The sequence below is a fragment of the Ipomoea nil genome, unplaced genomic scaffold (assembly GCF_001879475.1).
Source record: "Ipomoea nil cultivar Tokyo-kokei standard unplaced genomic scaffold, Asagao_1.1 scaffold2149, whole genome shotgun sequence".
Lineage (NCBI taxonomy): Eukaryota > Viridiplantae > Streptophyta > Magnoliopsida > Solanales > Convolvulaceae > Ipomoea > Ipomoea nil.
The window spans coordinates 783396-792778 of NW_017618577.1; the positions used below are offsets into that span (position 1 = coordinate 783396).

At 36.3% G+C, this 9383-nt stretch overlaps 1 long non-coding RNA gene across 1 annotated transcript; it reads right to left on the reverse strand.

Annotated features, from left to right (window-relative positions):
* Positions 1–2810: 2810 nt before the first annotated feature.
* Positions 2811–4731, reverse strand: LOC109149052. The gene is made up of 2 exons (XR_002048911.1): positions 4223–4731; positions 2811–3431 (listed from the first exon to the last, which is right to left on the reverse strand). It is a non-coding gene; the product is annotated as an uncharacterized LOC109149052 (long non-coding RNA).
* Positions 4732–9383: the final 4652 nt, after the last annotated feature.

Here is a 9383-nt window from a genome sequence, read left to right on the forward strand (position 1 = left end):
TTTCAAATTGCTTGGCAAACCACATAGCATCTGCCAAGGTTTGGGGTTGAGAGGTTCTCACAAAGCACCTAAGAGCATGTTTGAGCCTAGCTACGTAAGCCTCTAAGAAATAGGCATCAGTGAGAGTGGGGTGGTTCTGGAATAGCAGGCCTCTAAACTCCTCAAATTTATCTGTAAATTCTAGTACCCCTCCAACTTGTCTAAACCCTGTAAACTCCTCCATTACTGCCCCACTGTCTCCCCCAAACCTTTTGCAAATAGCTTCTGCAAACATAGACCACTGGAAGGGTCCAGACAATCCATTCAAATAGCCTTCAAGCCACAACCCAACCCTTCCAGTCAAATTCATATACAGTATGTTTACAATCTCAGCTCTAGGGATATGAGTCATTAAGAAGAATCTCTCACATCTACTTATCACAATCGGGGTTGATCATATTCAAATGTAGGGAAATCATATTTGTACTTCATAATTGGGCTGTCCAGCTGTGATCTAAACTGCGATTCCCTGGGAACTCTTGATCCCCGATCCCTATCGATCCTAGCAGGTTCAATTTTTCTGCTGGATTCGATGTTAGTGGATGCACCATTCTCCAATTCGACTGGTGGTATTAGAGCGGCAGGGGCCTTCCCCAGTCTCATCCCTTGTTGATTAAGCAACAGTTGTGAGGTTGACCGCGCTGCTGGACCAGCTCCATTAACCGACGATTCTCCGGGAATGGAGTTTATTACCGGCACCGCCGGCCTATTCAATCGGATTGTTTCTAGAATCTCATCCTTCCAACCATTTAGCTTAGCATCTACCTGAGCTATTATCCTTTCAGGTAAGGCATGCATTGCCTTAGATTGATCCTCCATCCTGTTATTCAAATCTGTGACGGTTGCTTCCAATCAGTTTACTCTTGCCTCCATTAGAGGACTCTGATACTAATTGTAAAGCTTTAGGTTGCGAAAGGGGGTAAAAGATAGAGAGAAAGAAAGGTAGAGAGAGAGAGAGAGAGAGTTGATGAGAGATGTGAGAAAACGAAGAACTCAGTATTATTCATACATAGCCAAAACTGGAAAAATCAAATCCTTTAATACATTCAGTTCGCTACTAACAGACTAATAGATTCAACTACTAACTACCCTTCAAACGACGTCGTCCGTTCTTCAACTTTTAAGTTGCAACTGCCGGACATCCAACGACGCTGTTTTGCTTCTGCCTTCTTTAGTCTATTAGTTTGTTTCTTCTCCTGAGGCCATTACACCGACGTAAGTGAAGACCTCGGTGGTGCCGACCAGGAAAAACGGAGGAAATATCCATAAAACACTGAGGCTCGACGGGTTCGGGTGAGTCCAGCGATTTTTTTCCACTAAGGCGGCAGACGTGCGAAATGGGGTGAATTTTATCGAGGGAAGGGAAGCGTGAATTAGTTTTAGCCATTTTTTAATTATTATTTAATTAAGGCTTACATGGACTACATCTTATTTAATTAAAGCCGCGTCACATAACAAATAAGCCCAAATAAGCAGAAATCGGTGCCATGTCATAGTGTTTATCGGAAAACCTACAAAAAAGGCTAGGCGAAAAAAAATTAGTTTATGGTTCATGATGCGAGATGACACTTTAGTGTAAGGCTTTTGTAAACAGTAGAAGTTCAAGCAACAACATGGTTGCAGTAGGCGCTAGGCGCAAGTCGGGCGGCCGGGCAGCGCCTAGCGCCTAGGCGGTCTAGCCGCCGCTTAGGCGGAATCTAGGCGGCGCTAGGCGGGCACCAAAAAAATTAAAAAAAAAATAGTAACAGACTTATAGTTTGACAATTTTAATGAGGTTGTTTTCAACATTCAATCAAATAACACATCCAAATAAATGAAATAATGATAATTTCTAAGTCATAACGTCATAATAATATTAAAATCAATAATTAATGAAAGACGACATCGGACGAAATTGGTCAAAATCGGACGAAATCGGTTAAAATCGGACGAAATCGGTCGACTCGGCCGAGTTGGCAGCCTAGGCGGCCGGCCGAGTTTTGGCCGCCTTTAGGCCAAAACGGCAAGGCTTGGTGCCGCCTAGCGCCTAGGCGGCCGAGTTTTGCAACCCTGAGCAATAGTACTTTCAGCAACACAACTTCTACATAGCAGCACGTACAACTTTTCAATATCAAGCAACAAGACTATTCAGATAAGTATCAGAGCTTATAATAGGATGATAAGTAGTAGGGTCTTTCGACCAACATCCTCTGTTCGATCCTTACTACTTTTGGAGAATTTTCACAATATCAAATGTGGATACATGCTTTTTAAGAAACTACCATGAAAGTCACATAAAGCCGGATTTAATGGACAAGTTGTAAGTAGCTATTGGATGTCATCTATACTTGTCAAATCCAGCCACAATATTTTAATGGCAAGTGGGAGATTTAAATTTGTTCCCTCTAATGAACATATTGAAAATACAACTACAAATAGAAGAAATCCCAAAGAGATGAGACATAGAAGGTCTATTACTTAATATCAAACACTAAAGCATTCAAAAGCTATATATGCCAATTCATCTAGTTTTCCAAGAGACTTAAAAACTCAAAGAAATTTAAGATCTTGGAGGATCATTCAACCTTGTGTGTTGAATTTGTCATAGATCTCTGATCTACATAGAAGATTAACAAGGGTTCTCCTGTGAAAAGCTTAAGTGAAATTTCTGTATTCGTGTATATATAGATTGTATCTATTTAATGATTCAGTATTAATTTGATTATATTGAGAGTTTGTCTTATCACTAACTCAGTATAATAAGTTTCTTCAACCAGTTCGTGTGACAAAGATAAGAAAAAGTGCGAAAATTAAGTTAAACAGGAAGAAAAATACACAAGGTATTGTACACCCAGTTCGATACAACAGTTTTTACGTCTTGGGACCACCATTAGTGAGTCTAATCCACTATCACAACCAGTCAATCATACAGATGGTAAAGAAACCACAATCTCAACCCAATGTGCGATATACCTCACAATGTAAGTACCCAATCTGATGAAGCTTATAGAGGATTGTTGAGGCGGAAATCCATGCAATCGGTAGTCCAAAGAGTCCCTCGTTTGGAGATCCACGTTGTAGCTGTCCGTCTCATTGACTTACCCACCACTGCACTGCAGATGAATGGAATACGGTCCACGGATAATCACTTTGCAAATTGTTTTCTCAATAAGTCTTCTTTAACTCCGATCACAAAAGTATTAAGAAGATCAGATGATGATTTAGAGAATGGACTTTTAGAAACTCGTAGAATGAGCCTCTCGAACAAACATTAATCTCTCGTGTAAAAGTCTTCAAAGCTTCGACATCCTTCTATCATATAAAACAACTCTGAATCTTGAATGACAAGTAATCTTCTAGGGTTTCCTTGTAGACATAGATTACTTGTCACGCCTTCTTTTTTGTAATTATGACTGCAACAAGGATAGTTTTTTAAAACCACAATATGGTAACTACTATGCCGGTTTGAAAGAAAGGTTGTGAAGACCGTCTGCTAGGTTCCAAAAAACCTCCTAGTGTAGTTTATGTTCTAATAGAATATTCTTCAGTTATCACATGGACACTAAACCTACGCCTATCTAATTTGTCACAATATAGCCAATCATAAAATAGGGTTTAACAATATTAAACACTAACAAACTCCCCCTTTGGCTATTATTTGACAAAAGTTTAATAACAACTTTAAAGACAACGGCTAAACTAAAAACTAACAAATAGCTGCTTAGCATAATAAAATATCCAAGCCTTCAAAGGATCCTCACTAGAGGACAATAGTTTAAACAATACAGACCCAAAAGCATAACCAAAAAACAAGAGTTAATGACCGATTTGGTCCTCCGACTATTGTAAAACTACCAATTTGGTCCTCAACTATGATTCTTACCAAATTAAACCCTCAACTTTTCAATTTTTTCCCGATTTCATCCTCCGTTTATTTCACCGTGAAGCCTCCGTCTTCTTTAAGGATAGTAATGTAATTATGTAAATACACACAGCTATCGAACTCATTTCCCTTCTCCCTCTCAAAGCTCTGAAAATTCTCCATTAATGGCTTCCAAGAAAGAAAACCCCACCAACCCATACTGAAGCAAGCAATAATTGAAGCAATTGAGCACAGCACCCAGAATCAAACAGGAATTAAGAAAAAGGGAAAAGTTAAAAGCATGGGAATGAGTGGGGAATATTTTTGGAAGAAGATTCAAACCTTTGCTGGACTGATTTTCTCCTTCACCGTCTCTCTCTCTAAAACCCACTTCACTTCCTAGACCGAGATGGTTTCATACAACACGCCTCTGTCAAAGAACTGGCAGAGAAGATTATGCAGAGGTTCAGCGACTGTGGGCTGATGAGATTTCTGACCCACGACTACCTTCACAAGCTTGATTTCACATAATGGTTTATCATTTATGAACACGAGGATTGTAGGAGAAGAAATTCACTTGAGCCATGGGAGATATAAGGGCGGCATTCGACTTTGCAATCCCTGAAGGAGCTCATCCTGACCTCTCCCAGTACGCCTATAACGCGCAGAACTTCTGAGAAGAAATCAAATCTGAGGCAGCCCCTGCTAATCTCAAGTTCTCATTTAAGAAGAAAGTCCTCATACCAGAGTATGAACGAGCAATGGATATACTGATCAAGATTATGTTGAACAAAGTGGCCAAGACTGACGATTTTACAGCTTATATGCTAGCCACTCTGAGCGTAATTATGGTGAATTACTCCTGCAACTCGGTCCAGATTATCTTCAACCATCTCAGGGTATGTGGAGAAGGCAGTAAATAGTGATTCAAAGTCATTGAGTCAAAGGTTGTGTGTATTTACATTACTATCCTTAAGGAAGACAGAGGCTTCACGGTTAAATAGACAGAGGACGAGATCAGGTAAAAATTAAAAAGTTGAGGACTTAATTTGGCAAGAATTATAATTGAGGACCAAATCGGTAGTTTCGCAATAGTCGAAGGACTAAATTGGTCATTAACTCAAAAAACAATAAGCAATGGTAAGTAATGCAGTAATGCTCCCCCTCAAGTTAATGTTCTGCCCCTCAAGTTCTTCTCCCCCTTTTTGTCAGAATAGTAGACAAAGTAACTCATACTGTAGGAGTATCTCCTCCACTCTCAGTAGCAGGGGCTGATTCAGTATCAGCTAGACTCAATCGCAATAGGACAGTGGCCAAGTCAGTGCCAGCAGCATAAAGTTTCTTGCCAATCAATTTGTACGCCACTCATTGACAGTACATTTGAGCTTGATGGACAACTATTTAAGACCAAATTATAATATATATGCAGGTTTGGCAAAGTAATTAAGGTGTATAGTATTATTTTTGTGAGTTGCGATAGGATAACTGTGATATTCACTAGTAGTACATACGTCATTGAATTTAACATATTAGGTTTTCTCAATAAATTTGAATTGCAAATATATTTGCTCTAACAAATACCACCAATTATTGCAAATATATGGCAACTATACTCACCAATGGAACATGTTTTTTTTACACCAAGCAACAATTTTGTACATCGTCTTTGGCTCAAGAGAACTTTTGATCAATGAATTATTGTGCAATGTTTCAAGGCAAATTATCGGTCCACACGGTTGTGTGGACCACGATCTAAAACGACGTCGTTGAATTTTATAAGTTGGGATAATAAACATTATGAGTTAGATGTGAATTATGTGGTAGAATAATGAAACTTCTGGAGTAAGATAATGTACTTTATGAATTAGAATAATGTATGTACATTATACTTTAGAATAATGTACATTATGAGTTATAAAAATGTATGTTGTAGTTGGTTGCGTGAAAAAAATTACGCAAAACGATCGTGGTCCACACAGTAGACCGCGGTCCATGCAATAAGTATTGTTGTTTCAAAAGTTGGCTACTTCTTGACTCTCAATTCAATGATGGAGGTTATCACATGGGTTATTATCTTACCAAAAATACTACATGGATTTTCATTTATTACTCTCAACTTTTATTTCATCTCACAAATCTTTGATCTATATATACATTGTTTTTGCACTGCTGGAAATTATGGAATTTCCGACCACCTGAAAATGATCTTAAATCAAGTCAAAAGCTTTGTTCCGACCACTTTTGGTATCCGGAAAAACCTGTGTTGCTATTTACGACAACTTTTTACTTTTGACTTGATATAAGATCACTTTCAGGTGGCCGGAAATTCCATAATTTCCAACAGTGTTGAGACCCGTATGATAAATTAAAAGCGAGGAAGTAGAATTTAAAAGTATATGTAGTAGGCATTTTATTGGCCAACCATGACAACTGTGGTATATATGAAGACTGGCTTTCACTAGGATTGCAGTGTGTTCCCCAGTCCCATAATCATCAACCCAATCGTTGTTTGCAAGACAACGACCTCACATAGTCACATGCAACAACGTACTATCTGAAAGGTATAGGTAGGAGCCCACATGTGATAACAAAGACAATATTTCATGAAAGAAAGTCAGAGTAAACTTTTGTTGATAAAAGCGTCCACGTTATATCATGTTTGTTAGGAATATAGCATAATAGTGTGGAAACAAATAATCGAAATTGAGAATTATATAGAAAAGTTGAAAATATAAATAAGGGGAAAAAGACAAAGTATTGTAGCTAGGGACAAAATTTGGTAATAAAGAGTAGTAGTGTAATAAATATTACAAGCTCGATAATGTAATAAGTATCACAAAAATATCTAAACTAGATATAAGGAAGAGATGTAAAAGATAACTTTGTAATGAATTGATGATTTAATTTGATGGCTTATTACAACACCTATTTATATGACAGTGATAGAGAGAAAATAAGAAAGAAAAGTACTTTTGAAAGAAAAGTACTTGGTGCGCTTCTATTTTTTTACTTTTAACTTCTACTCTTTTTCAAAAGTCTTTGATGTTGATACTTTTGGGACTCACGTGATCGAATAACAGAGGATTTGAGAAAAGCACATTCCCTAAGCAGGCGAAAATGGCCTTTAATCAAACTCTTAAACTAAGCCCTACTTCTCAAAATAACTTATTCTTAGTTGTCACATCATGGAATAAAGATGACAGAGTAGAATGTGAGAATACATATACTCATATATATAGTATAATTCAATAGGAAAATAAATGGAGAGAAAATTGTGGGGTGAGATCTTTGAACATGCAGAATAACAAATCCTATAGTTGTGCTCCATGTGGACTGACTTCTTCCTTTAGAGGATTTGAACCACATACACTATAGTTATTGCGTAGAATGTGGTCCACATAGCTGTGTGGACCATAGTTCAAAAACGTTGTTGTTTTGTGTAACTTTTTTTACGCGAATCACTGCAAAATATATTATTCTAAAGCATAATATACATTATTCTAATTCATAAAATATATTATTTTATCTCAGAAGTTTCATTATTCTAATAGATAATGTACATTATTCTAATGCATTAAGTACATTATTCTAACACATAAAGTACATTATTCTAACACATAAAGTACATTATTCTAACTCATAAGATATATTATTATAACTCATAATGTACATTATTCTAATTCATAAAATTTAACGACGTCATTTTGGACCATGATCCACGTAATAATTTGCCCCACATACACGTATTCTAACAATGTTGTAGTACTAATAATAACAATTTGACAATGCATGCCATGTAAATTCAAAGATTATTTAGTGTGTTCAATGTGCTACCTTATTTAAGGGAATTAAAATGTTAGTGTTATCAAATGCATGTGTTGAGGAACAAATTCAATTTGAAGATATGTCTAGATGTCTAGATGCACTACACATCAATTAAGCCATGTAAATTAAATTAGTTGCGCCCATCAATTAAGTATTTGAGACAGTTATATCAATTGGACTACTTAAACTACAAAGTTCGTTTAATTAATATAATTTAGTAGTTAACAAGTCAATTTGGTAGAGTTCACGTGAAATATACATCTTTCATAAGTTAAGATCATTATTTCATATTTATTGACGTTAAAATAAATATGCTTTATTTATTAACTATATATATATATATATATATATATATATATATATATATATATATATATATATATATATATATATATATATATATATATATTTGTAGAGAAAAAGAGGCTAAGCTTCAAGATTATCTAGCTCTACGAATAAAGACACCCCTGCGTCATGGCTGAGGAAGGTACCAAGGCCCTCCGGAGCATCATTGAAGACCCAAGTGCCACAGTCTTTGCTTTATTTATTAACTACTTCTATATTAATCTTTCACATCAAGTTAATAAAGAATTGCCAACAATATAATAATCAAAGAGGGGTTTTAAGTTAATGTGTGTAATTCTTTATTTTAACTTGTGGTGGGTTTACAATTTATAAGCAATCAATAAATATAAAAAGTTTTATTAACACATTAATTAGTAAATATTAGGATGCAAATTTAGAATGTGAAAATCAACACTTTTTCATATTTGACTTTAGATTAGGATATCAAAAGTTTAACCCCAGTCCCGTCGATTATGTGTGCGTGAATATGCTCTCAAGTAAAAAGTGAGTAATAAACTTAGTCATCCATATGAGTAGATGTGCAGTTGAGGATTACTAAAAAACAATGGGGATAAAGGTGGAGTTCTTCTTATAAATATTGAAAACTTGGACTTAAATAAGATTAATTAAACTTCTATAATTACTTTTCTCACAATACAATAATAATAATAATAATAATAATAATAATAATAATAATAATAATAATAATAATAATAATAATAATAATAATAATAATTATTGATGGATACCCCTGACTGGGTACCTAGTCAGGTATGCTATAGGCAGTCCGGTGGAGGCGACTAGCACACTTAGTAGTATGGGGAGGAAGGCCCCCTGACAGCCTGAGGATAGTATGGCACTCGGGCGGTGTACCAGTCTCCTCGGTTAGGACCAGACTAGGCAGTCGGTGTGTCCCCGATCAAGTGCGCGTCGCAGTTAAAGCAGATTCAACAAAGATTGTTTTCCTTGTGCGGCAAGTAACTTCTTTTTTTCACATTAGAAAGATATTCTAGCAATTTTAGTAGCTTTCTTAAGATTATTTTAGTTAATTTCTTCTTTCTTTCCTTCTTCAAGGCCATATTCCTTGTATAAATACCCCTAAGGTCACATTATAGAGGGTTCTGAATTCAATACACTTATCGTTACTCTGACTCACCTTTTACTCCAAATATTCCTTTGTTTACTTAGTACTTTACGGTTGTGTTAACACGCCGTCCAGCTGCCCTAAGCCGTAAAACCAACATTGGCGCCGTCTGTGGGGATCGATACAAAAGGTTGTTTCTCTAGTTAAGTTTTGCTAATGGAAAACACTAGACATAGTAAACGCTCCGGG